The sequence below is a fragment of the Corapipo altera genome, unplaced genomic scaffold (assembly GCF_003945725.1).
Source record: "Corapipo altera isolate COAL_440 unplaced genomic scaffold, ASM394572v1 78, whole genome shotgun sequence".
In the NCBI taxonomy this organism is placed as follows: domain Eukaryota; kingdom Metazoa; phylum Chordata; class Aves; order Passeriformes; family Pipridae; genus Corapipo; species Corapipo altera.
Window position 1 is genome coordinate 285,448 of NW_020884904.1, and position 14,481 is coordinate 299,928.

Here is a 14,481-nt window from a genome sequence, read left to right on the forward strand (position 1 = left end):
TCTGTAAAGTACTGTGTTAACACATAATGACAACTGATTTCAACCATAGGAAAAAAGTCTCCTGTAAAATGCTAATAACTAAAGTGCATTTACACAGTGTCTATATATTATTTAAAGGTAATATACTGCTGTTGCACAGGCAGATGTCTGCACTACATCATCAACCCTTTATCTCTGCTTTGCTTGCAAGTTATTTTTCTCCTTTTTCAGAGACCAGCATTTCTGTGTCTTACTTACATATCTAACTTTGGAGATTTGCTTTAAAAGTTATATGTGACATTAATAAATCTCTGTCTTCAAGCAGTTGATATTTTCTTAGTAGCACTCTTTCTCAATAGCTTCTCTTTCTGATGTTAATCTTAAATTGAAAATTAAAGATTAAAGATATTTCAGAAATTGGTGACAATTCTGAATCGTATTTTGTTGAGTGCAACATGATTTGACTTGATCAGAGGCCGTGATATTTTTGGTGCTTTCAGGAATGCATAAATTATTGAAAGAAAACAAAACATATAAGGAAATGCTGGCCACTAAAACTCAGAAAGGTAAGCAAATTCACAAGTGTGACAGCTCAAGTAAAAATCTTTCAATTCCCTTACAGGTGACTGAAGAACTGATTTTCTAGTCTTACCTTGTCACAGTTGCTGCAGTAATTGCTATGTCTAGGTTAAGTGACTAAGGGTGTCTGTTAAAATGATGATTTGTAGTTCAGCTCTGGAGTTATTGAAGCTTTTGGGAACTAAAAGGCAAGATTTTTACAGGGTGAATCCACCCATTTCTAATTCCACCATTCTCAAGAATAAAAGTGGTTATGTTTAAGCACTGGAGAATAAAAATAGTTAGATTTAAGTACCAGAGAAAAATACCATTAATAATTTAAATAGTTGTTACTTAAAAGTGAAAAAATAGGAGTAAGCACTTTGCCAGCAGAATACAGTTTCTGGACTGCAGGAGGTGACATGTTGACCACAACTCTTGGCTTTCCTCTTCAGTGCTAAAAAACCTACGTTTGAAGACCTGCAAGAAGATGGATATTTCATAAAATGCACAGCATGAGAAGAAGCATTCTTAAAAAAAACCCCCAAACAAACCAACAGGTAAGGGTAGTGTATTTTAATACAACTGTCTTCTTGACAATTAAGGGATTGGAGAGAATAGCAGACAATTTATTAGCTCTATTTCATTCAGATCTCCCTGACACTGTAGTTTCACTGTGACTAATGTGTTAGAACAAAACAACAAATGGATGAGTTAATCTGAATTTGATTTTTAGTCTTTTAGAGGGCTTCTGTTCTGCCTATTTTCTCCAGATAAAACATTTAAAAGGAAGAAAAAGAAACACAATTCTGGGAATGACCAACTTAATTGAAGGGAACCTAGAACAGTAATTCATGTAAAATAGTTGTAAAGAAGGACTTAAACTCACAGACAATGGACTAAGTCATTAATAGATCTATACCCCACGTCATAAGACATTTTAGATTGATAATAGTGCATGGTAATTACTTATTAATCATGTAAGAGCTCTTCAGATAAAAATCATTCATTCAACCAGATTAAAGACTTGTGTACTGAAGACCTATTCTCTATGGTTAATGATTTTGATTTTTCTGTGTGTCTATTGTTAAAAAAAAAAAAAAGAACTTAGGGAATCCAGCAACTGAGTTGGATTTAACGTTTGCAAATTTTCCTTTCACAGACTTTTTTCAAGTTTTGTAGTCTGCAGTTATTTACCTTCTTGGTCTTTAAATTGGTTGCTCTAGGTCCCATGTGAGATTTAGATAAATGGAATTAAAATAGAATGGTGTAATTTTCAGTGCATGGGTGGGAGACACAGATCATATCTCCTTTGGGGTTTCAGTCCCTGCTGTAGTTTCAATTATGCAAATAACTGATGTAGCTGTGACTGACATTAATGACAAGTGCACAAGACTCATGTAGGTTGGTTGGATTTATTCTATCCTGTTGTGGCACTGTAAGTAGTACCTGAGTGATGGGATTTGCTGACTGTCCCTGCTGTGTTGGCTTTGGAGCACAGCTAGGAAGGTGTAATGGATGAGGGATACTGAGAACACCCTGCTGGCATGTTGAAAATTCATTGCACTCGTTCTGTTACTGCCCTTCAGGTTTTTGGGTTGCATGGGTACCTGTGGCTCCACAAGGTACCCCATCTCCTCTCCTCCAGGTCTCTGGAGCCTTGTGCTTAGCATCCTCCTCCTAAAACACAGAGGAAAGGTGACAGGGTCACCCTGGGAAATGCTGTGTCCACCTGGGGTACCAGGTCCTTGGCAGTCAGACTGAGATGTGTGTCTGGAGACTGGAGAAAAGGGGAATAACAGTGACAGGACAAAATGTTCCTCAAGAGGTTGCTGGGTTCAGGCAGGGATGTCCTTGGCCCTCTGAAAAGTTTGGAGGCAAATCCCATTAGTTTGTGATTATTTGCTTTCGAAGAGTCTGATGTGTGTGTGTGACATTGCCATTTCTAAACTGAGTCGTTTGCTACACATGATCTGATATTCAGGAGCTCAAGAAGGGAAAAAAAATGGTGGAAAGCAGAAATGAGCTCACAGACTTCAGGAAAGGCTTGGTAGTGTTGTTCTTGATTTTGGGTTTCCTTGCTGAGAGATAAAGTTGCTTTCTAGGTTAGGTGCCACAGGGCTGCGTGGGAGCTCTACCCGGCAAACTCCAGCAGTGCAGGTGGGGAAAAAAGATACTCCATTTTTCAACAATAGGAATATATTTTGGCTTTTTCTGTAGAGAGAGTGTTAAAAATGCATTGCTTGTCTTCTCTGTATTTTTATATATATATATATATATATACCTATATATATTTATAAATTTTGTTATATATTTATACATACCATGCACATTTTGTCTGTTGAGTGGGGAAAAAAAATGAAGTGTAAGATAGCTCTGTCTCCCAGAGGCACCAGTCCTACCGTGGTCGCTTGGCAGCACACGTGCATTGTCCTGCTGCAGCGAGGAGCAGCCAGAGCAGATGTGCCCCTGGGTCCTTCCTGACTGTTTATCAGAAACTGGTTCACAAGTGTTCAGCAAAACAGATAATTTGAAAGGCATACACATCCTGTGATAAAGTAACATTTCTGAAATGCCAGAAATTGTTTAAATTGCTGTTTCTGAGAAGAATAACATTTTCTTTCTAGCACCGAAAGGGTGATTTAAACATTTTCTGTCCAGATAAGAAAACATCATTAATTGTGAATAAAACCGGGATGTGCACGATATCCACTTCTGCTGTTTGTGTGCAAATGCCATCTTTGAATAATGACTCCTATAAGGGCTGCTGAAAATCTTTTCCTTAACAGTGTTTGTTCACATTGTATGCCCAGGCTTAGTTGATATTTCTCCTCTCTTCCAAGATTTTCTATATTTGTACTTGTATTTGATGGCACTAGGTGAAAATGTAGGTGCTATATATTCTTTTCCTATTTGTTCCAATGCAAAATTTGGACAGCCTTAAAGGAAAAAGGCTTTGTTTCTTTAATGGGCAGAAATGCAGATTTCAACCAGAGTCTGAAAGTCACGTTGAATTTTGTGCCGTGAATAATATTACTAATAACAGAGATCTGGCAGGTCAGATTCTGCCCTGATTTACACATCTGTTCAACTCAGTTATCATCAGATTTAATGTGATGGCAGGTACAGGGAAGTGGGTAGGTTTTTGGTTCTGTAATTGGAACTTGGTTAAAAATTCTGTTTATGCGGTAAAAAGCTCCTCTGCTGTTTCCCAGAGCTGTTTGTGACTCTACAGCTCTGAGAACAGCAAAATTTGTGAAAAATGCTATTTTCATTACTGGTAATACCATGCTGGGACTGTGGGTGAGGAGTAGCTTGCAGAGAGAAGAATTTTCTTCTCTCAGTGAGAAGAAGTCTGACTGGCCCTAAGCTCCTGAGGAATTTATGTATCTGCTTAAAACTTCTGAATCTCTTCTAATTCTCAAGGATGCTGTGCCCTGTCTCTGCCAATCTGTTGTAGGAACAGTGTCTTTGTACCATGGGACTGTATTGTATTGTGTGGCAACTACATATTGTCTGTCTTGGAGGTCATTTTCCTTTTTTTCTTTTTTTCGTCATCTTGAGGTTCTGGAAGCCTTACAATACTTTCTCTCTATACCTGTTAGCTTTTCAACAGGAATAAAAGGCATCTAGCTGAAACTTTTTGGCACCCATAGTTAGACAAAATGGATTTGGTGGTACGTTATGGCACTTAGGCTTTTAATACTTGGTATTCTTCATGAACGTGTACATAAGCAGGTTTTGGCTTATAAAGAAGAGGCAAAGTCATTAGTTTTGAAAATCAAAGAGGACTGGCACTGCTGGCCAGTCTTCCTGTGGGAGACACGATGCTGTCAAAACCTTGCAAACTGAAATCATCATGATAAATAGGGCATGTGAGAGTCATCTCACCAAACCTTTTGTGTCCAATATTCATAAAAACGGAGCTGTGGAGATTATGCTCCAAGTGGCTCTTCAGTTACAGCTGCCTTGAATCCCAGGGTGTGTTTTACCTGCCAGATTGACTCAGAAAGGTGTGACCTACTGCACTGTATTGTGTACCTGAGTTACCTGTTGCTGAGTCCACCCTGGTTCCAGCAACTAGGGAAATGTTCAGGGCTTCCTGCAGCAGCCACCACAAGGCTCCAAGTACAGGTGAAGGCTAAATTGCACAGAAAGAAACCTTTTAAGACACTAACTTGCTAATACTGACCACCAATAAAGCCCTTCCTTTTATCTTTTTGTCTAAATTACTTCCCTGTATAGATTGTCAGGACATATGGCCCTGAAAGAAGTGGTTGTGCTGTTTGAGTAACAGATATGCTGTAAGTTTTCAAATTAGAACCGTGTTTTGTAAAAGGACATTTGATTCTATTAACTGTCATTTCCTGGAGCGAAAATAACTGGCACCAGAGCATACCACGAAATTTGCTGGAGCTACAGAAAGAAGTTCAAATGTAAAATGAAAAAGTTGAATTGATCCTTGTACCATGAAGCTGTAAGAGGTGGCTAAGCAGGATCAAATGTCTCTCTCCTGCTGGGGTGCTGGACTTAACGTTAACCTCTTTGCAATTTGGAAGGGAATCAAGACCACTCCCATTCATGCCTGGCTGCAGCACTTCTGTGTGTGCCATCTTGCACTGTATAAATCTATCTTTGTAATATTACAAAAATGAAGTTAAGGTTCATGTGCTACTTTCTGTACTTCAGAGAAGATTCAGTGTGCAAAAAGTGAATAATGAGAAAGAAACGCTACAGAGCTTTGCAGCTTCTCATACGAAGGCATCCTATGGAATATTGTGGTGGGGGATCAAGCTTGATCAAGCTCATTGAGCCCCTGAGCTGGGACAGAATGGAGGGGGTGGAATAATGCTGTGAGCAGAGTTATCCTCTGCTGATTTGTTGCCCCTGCACTGCAGGGCATGTTAGATCAACTTTTGGGCTCAGAAGTGTCAGCTTAGTGCTGCTGAACTATCAGTCCTTTGTGCTTTCAGCAAACACAAAATGATTTGGGCTTTTTTTTGAGTTACCTGTTTCTTTCATAGAATAATGAGAAGCAAAAATGTCTGTACTTGATAATCTTAGAGGTCTTTTCCTACATAAACGATTCCACGGTTCTATAAAAAGACCCTGTTAATAAATATGGAAATGATCGCACAGAGGCCTAAAAAAGAACAGCATAAGCTACAAAGTGAGGCCCAGGAAGGCAAAGTGATGGGTTAGTATTTTCCACCTGATCAAGTTGGAAATTACATGAAAATCCTCACCCTACAAAAAGAAAACCCCAAAACCCCAGCAAGTTCAGGAGCCTAGAAAGCAGCAATTGTTCAGGACAATCATCTCCAGCTTTCAACTGGGTGGAGCATCTGAAATCGAATAATTGTTGTAGCTTTTCTATGAAAGATGCTTTTTTCAGAAAAACAAAGTTTTATCCTCCATTTTTAGCTTTCTTTTATCAAATCCAGGTTGTGTTAGAAGAGCAGCTGACTGGGAACAAAGGAAGAAGATTAAAAAGGACTACCAGTGAGTACCTTTTTTCAAGGAAAAAGAGGCTTTATTTTTAGATTTGCTTCCCTACCTGTGAAAGAGACAAAGAAAACGGAAACAACAGATAAAAGTGAAAAGAGTGGCAATGTTGACAATAATGGGTCTGTACTCACCTTCAGGCCATTTGTGGGATAATCTGTCCACGTGGAAATTTTTTGGTTATTTTTCTGAGGGGAAGGGACTTAATGTCTGTGCTGTGTGGTTTCCATTGCTGTGCCTATATCAATAAGTTAAACAGGGCTAGAGAAGAGATTTGAGAACTGGCACATGATCAGCTATAGTATTTAAATGCTTGCATGCTGCATGGCAGGGTTGGGACCAGCCAACTCCCAGTCGATGTAAATGGGTGATTTGGGGAATCGTGTGAATGCCGAGGGACAGCTCCCCACAGCAGGATGGGTGAGAACTACACTGAGCTGTGTGCCTTCAGAGACAGAGAACAGGCCTGTTTGATTTAGTGCTGGGTAGAAAACTTTTACATTTGGGTCTGTATGGTGTGAGATGAGTTAGAAAGGAAGAAGATACTGTTATAGCACAGTCTGACCTAATTTTCCAGGTTATTAGGAAATGGAGTCGCGAGATTGCCAGGAGTTGTCTGTAGCACAGAAATGGATCTGAGGGACTTAATTGTGTCTTGGACTGTCAAGGTGCTTTTCTGAGCCATTTGTTAACCTGTCTTCCTCCTGCAAGCCAGAACTGATGGCCTCCTCCCTGTTCCCAGGCTTTTGCACAAGCTGCTTAGACCCCTCTACCCCAGGACTGTACTGTGGCTGCCAGGATTTGCATGTAGTTTTTTAATTCTTCTGAGGAAAATGTTAAGGAAAAAAAGAAGTTCACAAATAGATCATGTCCTTATTCGAATAGTCTTGCTTTTTCTTTAAAAGATAAACCAGGATGAATTCAAATAAAGTTGCAAAATACAGTGAATGCTACTTTCTAGCTGATCTCCTGGGAGGAGCCCATTGCATTAGGATGACTGGCTTTCCTCTTCCCTCATTAAGATTCTTCATTTCCCTCATCACACTGGCACATTCTCTAGCAGAGGTCAGGTTCATTGAAGAGGTCATGATCATTTTCTGCTACAGTGCTATTTTCTTTTCCATCATGGAATCTTGCAGCGTGGCAAAAGCAGGCTGAAAATAGACCCTTTCTGCCCTGCAAAAGTATGTTCTCATTCTCCTGTCCTTGTTCAAAACATCTAGTGCTTTGTCTCATCCTTCTGTCAGCTCCTGAGTTCTCCCCTCTGCCTCTAAAACTTGCTACTGATAATCTGCCTCTGCCCTGACTGCATTTTTGGGTCTCTCTTTTACCACCTTTCTCCTCTTTGAGAAGATAAAATGTCCATGTCCTCTAGATCCAGCCATCTCTTGCAGGGATTGTTGAAACACTGAAAATGGTCATCCTTGGAATGATTTTTTTTTTTGGGAACTCTGTATTAAAATTTATTGATAAGAATTCTGCAAAGTTTTGGCTGAAATAGCTGCTTGTCTCCATAAATGAGCATTCTAAATGTATAACAAGAATATACATTGTAATCTGCTTAAAAGGTTATTATGACCTACTGTTCTCAGTATATAAAAGAATTAAGTCTTCAGAGTCTCTTCCTTTGTTATTTGTTTTTCTACCCACCAGTGCACTTTCGGTGCCATTGTAAAGAAGGTCTAAAATAAAATAAAATTCATTGGAATACTGACCTGAAAAGGACCTTTGTTCAAGTGAATATGTTATCTGATCCCCTCACAGGTGATTTTTAGTATTTCTGAGTTTACTTAAGTGAAAACCTGCAAAAAGCAATAGCAAGATCATATACCACAACCCTTATTATGGAAGGCTTGAAAAATATGTTATTACTCTGATTCTCCATTTCTGTGGATCTTGTGAAGGTTGTTCTTGTGACAGTTGCCAGGCTGAGATTTGTGATGGTGAAAATCGTAGTACTGCAGTACAGCATTCCTTTTCATACTGCTTAGCAAAGGGCTGTTTGACCTTCTGGGGTCATCTTTGTGGTTAAGGAGTTAATTGTCACTGGCTATGCCCATTGAAAACTAAGATTGTGAACTTCTGAACAATCCCATGTTTGCTTAGTAACTGAGGGGGTCTGAACTCACCATCTCAAAACAGGGTCTAGTCCTCTGTTAAAGTAAAGGCAGTCAAAGATGTGTGGATACTTGTGTGGATTCAGCGTGCAGATTAAAATTGTACTAAGGAGTCAGCACCCTCCCTCTATACTTTTTTGGTGGTTTCTCTTCAGGCTGGCTGTGATCTGAGTGCCAATTTGTGCCTGGGATGTGCTCCCCATTTAGTTTTATTGACAGGGGTTCAGACCTCATGCTCTCCAAAGCAAGACAGAGTTCTGTGAGCAGGGGCCATCAGGAGGTTTGTTTCAAGTGTCTATTCCTCGTCCAAATTAAATGCTAATACAGTTTCATCTTTTAATTCCACTTTGTGCCATGTTAATCTTTCTGAGAAGCTGTGGAAAATCAGTTCTTGTAAGACATGAAGATATTTCACAAATCAATATCTTGATTGCAGGAAAGAATAACTACTGTGGAAGTGTTGTTCAGTTTTGTCTAGGCTGTAGATAGCACATCTCCGGACAGGGTATCTTTCAACTTCTCTTGAAAGTGATGAAATGTAGGCTTCTGTGTTAGCCACAGCATTTTTGAACAAGATTCTTACCAGTGATATAGAAAAAAGAGCTTAATGCTCTTTATTGACCCCACGCAGCCAGGCTGTGCAGGCCCTTCCCTTACTGTCTGGATCTGGAGGTCTCAGGGTTTTCACTTAGGATTTGCTTTTCGTTCAATTCGTGCAAACATTACTCAGGAGACAGTATTTTATCCTCATCATGCTAACTTGGATGCAAAGTGACTTCCCACTCGTTGCCCCCTGGTTCCTGAGCTCTGCAAGGTGCCAGCTGTGACAATGCCATAGCGGGCACCCCTGCGAGATCAATTTGGCTCACAGCTGTGCTTATTGTCAGTAGTAATTATAAGGGTTAATGTGATTAGTTTCACTTGCAGTATTAGTGAGTATCTGTTGTTGTTGCCCTTGGCAATAAATTTCCTTGTATAAGTTCTTTGGTGTGCTGTTTTTATGGCCCCAATTGCAATCACGGTAGGTAAGGGAGCAGCTGCATAAGGAAAGTTGGAAATAAAGTCAGAGGTGAGGGGGTGAGTAAAAGCTCTTTTATATCAAGTAAAATACATAGTGACTGCTCACACTAAGAGTAAGAAAGAAGCCCCACAGATAAGAGTTTTACCTTTTGATATTTTTTTTTCCAGCTCAAGATTGTGGAAAAATAAGGTTTATTTCACTCAAATTAATTACTGACTAGTGGTACCATCTGGGTAATACCAAAACTCAGATAAGAATATATTTGCTGTTGATACTTTCCATCTCATTCAGGCACTGATGGCAAAAACAGAGTCTTCTGCACAGTAATCCAGAGTGTATTTAAGTCTGCTTCATCTGTCATTTTAAAAGGAATAGGCAAGAGGTGGTAGGTGAAATGTCTTTTTCCCTCTCGCTTTTACGAACTGAGCAGAGAAGGGAGATGAGTTGAAGTCAAATGTGAGAAGTGTTTTCAACCCTAATTTGCTGTCTGAGAATAATAAGGTTTGAGCACAACAAATAATGTGAGAGAATTGGCAATTTAAATGAGTGTTTTCATACGGGGGGGAGACACACAAAATTAAAAAGACTCAGTTTGTTCTGCTGTTGTAGCTTAACACTGATGTGTGGAGTCTCTCAGATGTCTGAGATTTTAGGGATTAGCATTGCTTTTGGAAAAGGGATTTGTGCCACTGAATGCCACTTGCCGTATTTCTGTTTAGCACAAAATATCCCAGAGCTTATTAAATATGATATGGTTTTTATTTTTGCCTGAACTTCGTGTGTAGTATGTGCCCATCTGCCTCTTTTCCTTTCTGCTTTTGGTCTCCTTCCTTTTACTCCCTCTCTTCAAGTATTTGGCTCCCTCCAGTATGTTTTTTCAGCCTTTTACCAGAGCCCTCATCTTTGCACCGAGCATCCACATTTCTCTCAAGCTGCTGAAATTGATTTAAAGCTGAAAAGATAAGACAAATGGACAAGAAATATTTTCAAATTGAAACTAAAGATAAGAAGGGAAACCCCCCCTTCCTAAGATAATGGGGGGTTTGGAGCACTAACAGAATGGAAATATGTATTTAGCTCTTGATATGGACATTCCGCAGTAAGGGCATGTATGAAAAGTGGATTTTGTTTTTCCTGGCACAAAGTCTTTTAACATAAAGATAAGAGAAGTGAAGTCCAGTCTATAAAATTTAGGCTTCCATCCATTAGAGTGCATGTAATTTCTATCAAGGTGCCATTTGATCTAGTATGGAAATGAGAAGTGTATTAGGCTTACCTACAGATTTTGGATTCAACTGTTGTGAGCACAGAGAGTTGTTTTTAATGCAGGTGCCTGCATGCAGAAATTGAAGGTACCCGTAGTGTCTTAGGCATTTTTAAATACCCATCCCTGAATAGAGATTTTATTGGAAAGCTTATAAATAGAAACTCTGAGAAGAGCAGAGAGAAGGACTTGATGTCCTCTCGTCCTTTTTCCCAATCCTGTTTTTTAAATTTTGTGATTATGTTCTGTTAAGCTGTCACGGAGCAGTGAATTATTACTTGCAATTTAGCATGCTCAAGTTGCCCTCACAGCCATCCTGGTGCATATGAATTGCTATCAATAGCTTCTTTTAATTTTCAAGCTAAGCAAGCAGCAGAGACAAAAGGACCTTGTGTCTGCTTCAACTCAAGTGCCAATAATGGCTCTCTGGGGCAGCGTGGAGCAGAGGTGTGGGAATTGTGACTGGATCCCTCCCTTATCCAGCAGCAAGACTTATGTGCTCATCTCTTGTTTTGGCAGCTGGAGGAGCTGCCATGGCAGGGCTGGCCCCAGCAGGCAGGGACACAATGCTGCAGGTTTCTCCTGGCAGGATGGAATTCATTTATCTTTAAACTTCAGCTCGTCTTTCTGGGACCTGGCACACTTCCCCAAGAGTGGGAATGGTAAAGCAATGTTTTCAGTCCCAGCTTGACTGTACTTTAAGCTTTCTACAAAGCAAGGTTTCCCAAGGCCTCACATCATGTGTCTCCCCTCCACTCCCCTTTTATTTTATTTTCAGGAAAATACCATATCTTTTCAAAAGAATAACCTCCTGCCTGTGTGTCTGCAGCCAGAGCATTGTAATAAAGAGAAACTGTAACACAGCCAGGACTGTCATTGGCTCCTAAAGGTGTTTTAGTCATAACCAAATGAAAGAAGAAAATAATATCCTCCCAGGTTTGCTGCACTGCAATGAGAAAAAAGATGGTTTCTGCATTGTATTTGAGTGGCTCCACGTCAGTCAAGGCCAGTGGCTTCAGTGTCTTGCTCTGCCAGATACAAACACAGGACATACATACTGCTCCTTTGAAATGTTTGTTAGAAAACTTAGGTAAAACTGTATGCTTCATCATTTTTTCCCCCTTAAGTAAAGGTTATTTCTCAATGCATAGACTTTTTAACAGTTTCTTTACAACCAAGTACTCAGTTATGCTGCTTTTTAGGAGAATGATCACTTGTGTAGCTTTAAATGAATTTATGCAGAGCTTTCATTTTTGTGTTTTCATTAGGTAACTCTTTTTTCCTAAATTTTATTTACTTGGAATTCATCCAACTGTATGCATTCAAATGTAAATTTAAATGTAATTTAATCCTAAAATTGAATTAATTAAATGGAAGTATTTTTTTAAAAATGACAGTTATTTTTTGCTTAAACTAAGTGAACAAAGAAAGTTCACTAAAGCTTTATTCACTAAAGTGAATAAAATGGTTTTTTAAAGCTGTTTTCGCAGGTAAGTTCCCACTCAGATTTTGAAATATAATAGAAAGGTGCTTTGACAGATAATTACACATCTAAAATAAAAATAATCTTAAAATTTGACTGAAATTCCAAAGGAAAGATTTTGTAAACAGGAGAAACTAGTTACCACTAGTAGAAAAAAAAAAGAGAGGTATCTTAACATTTGCTTCATTGTAAAGAATAAAACCAGTGTATACAGGTATTAATATATTATGGAACATTGTGAAGTGTGTAGTGGTTGAGTTGACATAAAACAGATATTTGCCTTGTAGTTTTACTTGTAATCAGAAAGCAGCACCTTTATTTCTTTATAAGTTGTTTCATTAATAAGTGGTCTAGCCTTGCTTAATACATGTCAAGTTTAATTTTAGCAACTTTTCTTCTTAAAAAAAGTTTGACTGAAAGTATTTATGCTTTAGTTATTTGTTTTCATACTTTTAATGAAAACAGAAGGAAGAAGAAATAGAGTAATTGAGTAGCACACAGCTAATTTCAGTACTAGGTTACTTTTTAGTTTCTTTACAGAAGTTGGGCTGGTGATCACCAGAAGAATAAAAATGAATTTCCAATGAACTTTATTAAGAAATTCTGTTGGAACAGCTAAGAAAGCAAATGTTGAAATGCGCATTAGAACTTGATTGAGATTTAAAATAATAAGATACAATAAACAAAAATTTCTTCAACTGAAGATTTGTGCTACTTACGTTTGGTAAAGTTGTTTTACCAAACAACTGACTGAGCTCATGCTGTACTTTGAGTGTTATTTTGGATAAAGCAGCTCAGTTTTTGAGGTGTTTGGGGTCTTGGTACTGAGGTTCTGTGCTTGATCCTGCCAGTGCACAGGGACATGTACTCCACTTATCATTTTACATGTGTAGAAGTCTTAGTTATAAGTATGTTACTTAGTCATGTCAGAGTCAAGACACTTCCCAACTTTCTCACATGTAGAAAAGGATATGGTGGTCATGCAGAATAACTTGAATCCCTTGAATGGGATGTGAGCATAAAAAGTTAATAGAGTATATAGCCTATAGGGTTATTGGATTTTAGTGAGTTGTTGTGCTCGGGGGACTCATGGCAGAGACACTTTTGCCATGGTTGCTACAGAATGAGCTCCACAGCCCTCCAAAAGGGTAGTAGCTAAATATCAAGAGACATTTCAAGGATGCCTGGTGCTATCAATTTGAGCATGAAGTGATTAATGCAGCTTGATGAACTCATTAAATTGAGAGATGCGCCAGGCTGAAGTTTACACTATTGATCCAGTGTCACTCCTGGTAAGGAGAGATACGGGGGAAATATAATTGTGTTATTATTGCTCATCGTAAAGCCATGTGCAAAGTGAACAGAAGATGAGCTCTTAAACTTTAGGATTACATAAACTATATAAAGCACTTCAAAGGTAGGTTTATGCTTAAAAGCAGGGCAGATGTTTTATAATGAAAGCAAATTCTACAGCACAAATAATTACATTGTAAGTCACAGTTGGGATTGTTTCCTTTATACCTTGTGTAAACGATTCCAAACTTCCATAGAGACATAAACAGTAAAAAAGGAACTGTTGTTCTGTTGCAAATTGCAGGTGCCATGAGACATAATGAAACTCAAAAAGAAGTATTGAATTTAAACCTTTTTCCTTTTCACCTGACCCACAGCAGCTGGCTACCACCTGAAGTGACATTTCTTCTCATTGTCTGCCAACGATTGGCTTCACTGTAGAGCAGTAGTGGTGACGAGAAAAGGTCAGTCCTTTCCTTTCCCTGAAACAGTGTCATTTTTCCCCTGCACAGTGCCTTGGGAAGCCCAGCTGGGATGTGCGCTCCTGGGAGATTTGACTCCCTTCTGTGCCGACATCACAGAAATAGTCAAACTAATGAAACATGGAGGGATTTCAATATTTCCAGATGGCTGAGTCCTTTGCAGTTTATCCTGTTGTAACTGTATGTATTTCAATTATTTCTTAGCCATTTGTATGCATAGCTTAGCATTTCTGGTTAACATTTGATTTCCAGTGAAGAAATCAGAGGAAGCGCCTGCTACAAGAAAATACTTCCAATGGGGCCTAAAAATATTGCCATGAAAATTTCCTTGCTCAAAATACAGTATGCTTTTCTGGCACTTTCCAGCGATTATGAAGCTAATGAAAATGGAAGCTGTTACATCCATCTGTCAAGAATATTACTTGCTTTGGAAGGAGAGCGTTGAGAATTGTGTTTCTCTGTCATAACCTTTGGAGTAATAAAGGGAGCTTGGCAGTGGGCAACTTCAGCTGTGTCAGGGCACGTAGTGTGGAGCAAGAGGTGTTACAGGAAAGGGGTGAAAGCTGTTTTCCTCTGGGTTTCATTGTCTCTGCCGTAAGACACAGGAGTGGGTACCGATGTCCTGGTTTATCATATAGATTTAGGCTGTTAACTTCTGTGCTTTCCTAAACGAATGCCACAATTTGCTGACTGCTATCGCCGTTCGCAAGTTGAGGCCTGTAAAGTCGGGCGTTCGAAGTCATATATTCTAGATATTACCAGTGTCTCAGGCAAGTGCC

At 39.1% G+C, this 14,481-nt stretch overlaps 1 long non-coding RNA gene across 1 annotated transcript; it reads left to right on the top strand.

The window, feature by feature from the left end:
• The first annotated feature begins 433 nt into the window (after window positions 1-433).
• On the top strand, window positions 434-13,641 carry LOC113950947. Its single transcript, XR_003528938.1, has 3 exons — window positions 434-545; window positions 993-1,097; window positions 13,598-13,641. It is a non-coding gene; the product is annotated as an uncharacterized LOC113950947 (long non-coding RNA).
• The last annotated feature ends 840 nt before the right edge of the window (window positions 13,642-14,481 follow it).